The sequence below is a fragment of the Heteronotia binoei genome, chromosome 2 (assembly GCF_032191835.1).
Source record: "Heteronotia binoei isolate CCM8104 ecotype False Entrance Well chromosome 2, APGP_CSIRO_Hbin_v1, whole genome shotgun sequence".
NCBI classification, from domain to species: domain Eukaryota; kingdom Metazoa; phylum Chordata; class Lepidosauria; order Squamata; family Gekkonidae; genus Heteronotia; species Heteronotia binoei.
In genome coordinates, this window is record NC_083224.1 from 76,650,632 (window position 1) to 76,656,082 (window position 5,451).

Sequence of the window (5,451 nt, forward strand, 5' to 3'; positions counted from 1 at the left end):
CTAAGCCACAGCCTTTGACAGGAAGAACTGATGAAAATACAATCTATACTCCCAGGTCCTTCACCTTTTCACCCAGAGTCACAATGTCTCTTTCAATATGTTCTGGGCTGTGATGGGCAGTAGCATTTGTTCCCACATGAATCAGCAAGAAAGGATAACAATCCATGAGCTTGAGTCTTTCTATTCTTTCAGTCATGTCCTGGATGCGCGCACCCAGTAGACAGCATATATCTCAAGATTGCTACTTCCTATATACCCCCCCAGAGAACCTCATGCTCTGCTGAGCAACATCTTCTGGTTGTTTCCGGCCCAAAGGATGTCCACCTAGCCTCATCTAGGGCCAGGTCCTTCTCTATCCTGACCCCGCCTGGTGGAACAAGCTCCCACTAGAGATCCGGGCCCTGTGAAGCCTTCTGCAATTCCTCAGGGCCTGTAAAACAGAGCTGTTCTGCCGGGCTTTTAGTTGAGGTGGTGGGCAGCACCATTAATATGGCCTCCCTGCCACGTACTGACCCAATTAGGATTAGTGACCGTTTTTGATCATTATTATCTATTCATCTATTTATAATAATAATAATAATAATAATAAAATTTTATTTATACCCCGCCCTCCCCGCCAAGGCAGGCTCAGGGCGGCTTACAAGAATGGCAGGGCATTTGTGTTCAGCCAGGGCATCTGTGGATGGCATCTGTAACTAATTATTTAATTAGCTAATTGATTTGTTTGATTTTATGTTTTATCTAGTTGTTTAGAATTATGCAGTTGGTTTATTTTGACATGACCTGCCTGAGCCCGTATGGGAAGGGTGGGATAGAAATGTGAAGAAATAAATTAATAAAATAAGACAAGTCTGGTTGGCACACTTAAGCCTCTCCCCTTCTCAGTAGGGAATCCCCAATCACCAGTACACACCTTCTCCGTTATTGGGGAGCAGAAGCTCAATCCTCTCATCCATGGGGGCCTGAGAAATTTCCTTCAAGCTTCATGGAGGCTGAGGAAAACTCCCTTGTTCCAGTGGTCCAGAATCAGTATCTATGGGGAGATCCTGGAACTGATTGCTTAGCAACAAAGGCTCAGAATGTCTCCCGATTGCCCTGCTTCTGCAGGTTACCTTTTTCCATTCACCCTCCTCCTGTGTTTCATGTGGTGCTATGAAATAGGATTGTATTTTTGGCATCCACAGTTGTTTAAATGTACCTGTTAATTTTTTTAAAAAAATAGTATTGTGTTGCTTCTGAGAAACACTGTGGAGAGAATGAAACAAGTTACTACCTCGGGTCTCAAAAAGATGTTTGTTGGGCCAGGATTGAACAGAAAAATGTTTGTGGGTTAGTAGGGTTGCCAAGTCCAATTTAAGAAATATCTGGGGACTTTGGGGATGGAGCCAGGAGACATTGGGGTGGAGCCAAGAGCAAGGGTGTGACAAGCATAATTGAACTTCAAGGGAGTTCTGGCCATCACATTTAAAGGGACTGCACATCTTTTTAAATGCCTTCCTTCCATAGGAAATAATGAAGGATAGGGGAACCTTCTTTTGGGGCTCATAGAATTGGACCCCCTGGTCCAATCTTTTTGAAACTTTGGAGGTATTTTGGGGAGAGGCACTAGATGCTATACTGAAAATTTGGTGCCTCTATCTCAAAAAATAGCCTCCCCAGAGCCCCCGATACCCACGGCTCAATTCCCCATCATTCCCTATGGGAATCGTTCATGGAGGTGCATGATGGCTGTGGGGGTGGGGCTTCCCCCGCCAGCCAGCTGGCTGGGGGAGGGGGGAAGCCTGTAAAACCGGGGGATCCCCCTCTGGGACCTGGGGATTGGGAAGCCTATGGGTTAGGCTTGACGAGAAAAGAAGTTGGTTAGATTTGGGAAAATCTTGAATGCATTAGAGATCCAAGATATGCTATACAATCCTTATTTGTAATAAATCTTTACTTCAATACAGCTCAAGAGTGCAGAATTCAGTACAGCCCAGAAGCAATCAAAACAAAGGATGGAATGGGAAACAAGCTTTTTCTTCCTGTCCTCAAGCCCCACAATATTAGCAGAGGATGCAAGAAGGCACTTGCTTAATCCCTCAGGGGAGGATTTCTTCAGTCTTTGAGAGTTATGTCAAGCAAATCAAATTTCCTTTGATTTAGTAGGCTCCCCTTCTTACTGCTTCTTCGCTATTACTGTGACTACCCACTCTACCTTTCTGTGTTCCGAACTAGTTCTTTACGCTGCATCCGCCACTCCGACGCGGAACCTTGCTCGCACATCTCCTTGTTTCAAGTCGGGTTTCATTAATCCAGGTACCCCAAGTCGGGGTGTCTACAGCTCTGCCTGTTTCTTTAGCACTTCCTTAATTCCTCAGGGGAGGATTTCTTCAGTCTTTGAGTAATGCCAAGAAGTGGCTTCAAGCCCCACAATATTAGCAGAGGATGCAAGAAGGCACTTTCTTTAGCACTTGCTTAATCCCTCAGGGGAGGATTTCTTCAGTCTTTGAGAGTAATGTCAAGAAGTGGCTTCTGTTTATGATTAACTAGTATACTAGTTTCAGTCAATTTCCCATAATTATTGATAAAAAGTTTCTGCTAAAAGTAAGTAATCCACCATTTTCTTGTGTTTTAACATCACAATTTAAAACAGGGGTGGGGTCACTTGGTGTGGCCCTTGGGGATTGCTGGGCTGAACCGAGCCATGTGGCAGCCTCCCTGGGGCCTGGCTAACAGGGCCCAGATGTACTGTGCAGCAGCCTCCCTGGGGCCTGGCTGGCTGACCAGAATTGCTGTGGGGCCTGGAAAAGTTACTGTCATAGTTCAGTTTGCACTTGATTATCCCAGATGGTGTGGCCTAATATGCTAATATTAGGGGATGTGGTCTAATACGCTACTGAGTTCCTGCTGGGCTTTTTCTACAAAAAAGCCCTGGACCTATGCATTTGCCTAGGGCGGCGGGCCGGGTGTGTGTGTGCGCCAGATTAGGCTCTCTCCACATGACTTCTGTGAACCATCATCACATGTTCTTGAAAATAACACTCTAACTGAAAAGCTCTGTTGATCCTTTCCCTTCCACTCCACCAGCGCGGCATGTTTCCACTGCGAGGGAAGCCCTTCGCTTCCTCCTCTCAGTCGCTGCCAGACGTTGCCGGGGTGGCTCCTTCCTTCCCCCTTTTTCTTCGCCTCCTTAACCCCCGCAGGTGCTCACATTTTTCTCGCCGCCGCCTTCCTCGCTTCCTTTCCCTTCCACTCCACCAGCACGGCGGCAGCAGCAGCCCCCTCCGCTCCGGCAGCCATGAACCCCAGCTGAGCCTGTTGCGGCAAGATCGTTTACCCCACGGAGAAGGTGAACAACTGCCTCAAAAGCATGTTTCCACTGCGAGGTCTGCAAGATGACCCTCAACATGAAAAACGACTTGTTTGTTCACAAAGCCTCCAGCAGCCCGCCGCATCGCGGCGTGGAGTAGAGAGCAGGCAATCTAGCGCGCTTTTGGCGCGCTTGCAGGGGGCGGGGCTTCTGTGTGCCTTCTAAAAGCAGCGTGCCGTGTGCGTGCATCACCTTCGCCGTCCTCAGAGTCAGGAGCCCTCCTCTGCAGCTGATTTCCAGGGAGACCGACCGAGGCTTCGCTGCCGGGGCTTGGAGAACTTCTCAAAAGCGGACGAAGCTCTTTCCCTTCAGAAGGTTCCTTTTGGTTTTTTTTTTAGCTTGTTATATTTTCTTTAAAATGTTAGTTAGAAAATAGTATTTTGGCTTCCCCAGCTCTCTCCTCACCCCCCAATCCTGACAATTTGTTAGCTGTTGTTGGTGCTGTCGAGAAAAGATGATGCCCTCTCAATTCGCAGTCATGGCCCCAAACTGAATTGCAATTTTCTCCTATGGCTCAGAAAGTTTTAAGTTGTCTTTTCTTTCAGTTTGATTAATTTTATGGCAGGTTGGGTTATAATGCAAAACATAGGGCTGGGTGACCTAGATAGATCATGCCCCCCCTCAACCCTGAGTAGGGTTGCCAAGTCCAATTCAAGAAATATCTGGGGACTTTGGGGGTGGAGCCAAGAGACTTTGGGGGTGGAGCCAGGAGACATTGGGGCAGAGCCAGGAACAAGGGTGTGACAAGCATAATTGAACTCCAAGGGAGTTCTGGCCATCACATTTAAGGAGACAGCACACCTTTTTAAATGTCTTCCTTCCATAGGAAATTATGAAGGATAGGGGCACCTTCTTTTGGGGCTCATAAAATTGGACCCCCTGGTCCAATCGTTTTGAAACTTGGGGGGTATTTGGGGGAGAGGCACTAGATGTTATACTGAAAATTTGGTGCCTCTGCCCCCCAAAACAGCCCCCCCCCCAGAGCCCCAGATACCCGCGGATCAGTATTTAATGCTTGAATTATTAAACTACCTTTCGGTATATCTTTTGGTATAGTTAAAATGGTCATTAGGACATAGAACCTGTTGTTAATTTATTTGAATCCCACAACTGCATACAGCCCACCCTCCAAAGCAGCCATTTTCTCCAGGGGAACTGATCTTGATTGTCTGGAGATCAATTGTAATAGTGGGAAATGTTTGGGAGCCAACAGTAGAAGGGCTTCTGCACCCTGGGCCTGCTGGTGAACCTCCTAATGGCACCTGATTTTTGGCCAATGTGTGACACAGTGTTGGACTGGATGGGCCACTGGCCTGATCCAACAGGGCTTCTCTTCTTCTTCTTATGAGATCTTCAGCTGCAGCCCCCAGGTCCAGAAGAGTGGTGTTAGTCCACTGCACCAAAACAAAATAGAAGTCATATGGCACCTTAAAGACTAACAACATTTATTCCAGTATAAACTTTCGTAAAACAAAGCTCACTTCTGATATGATCCGAGAAATAATAGCGTCAGTTTAAAGCGTATGCCACCTCTACAGAATCCAAGGAATACAGGCAAGAGAGGGTATCCTTGCTTTGAATGCGACAGTAGAGGGCCAAGATATTACAAGTTTGTGTAATATCTTTCCTCTCGTCTGTATTCTCTCGCATTTATCTCCAGGTGTGGATGAACGAGGGGTACCCAAAAATTAATCCCAGGAAAAGCGGGGTAGTCTTTCTTGGTCCAGAAATTCCAGAACCTTCTGTCAATCGTAATACCATACGACCAACTGGTCCTTTGATTTAGTAGGCTTCCCTTCTTACCCGCTTCTTCGCTATTACTGTGATTATCCACTCTACCTTTCCGTATTCCGAACTAGTTCTTTACGCTGCATCCGCCACTCCGACGCGGAACCTTGCTCGCACATCTCCTTGTTTCAAGTCGGGTTTCATTAATGTAGGTGCCACAAATCGGGGTGTCCACAGCTCTGCCTGTTTCTTTATCATGACTTAGAAATTTTCTTCCACAATCTTCCTCGCCGCCTTTCAAGAATTTCGAGGGCAAGCACCGAGGATCACACTGACAAATATGAGAGAATATGATAGCAATTGTCAAGTATTTT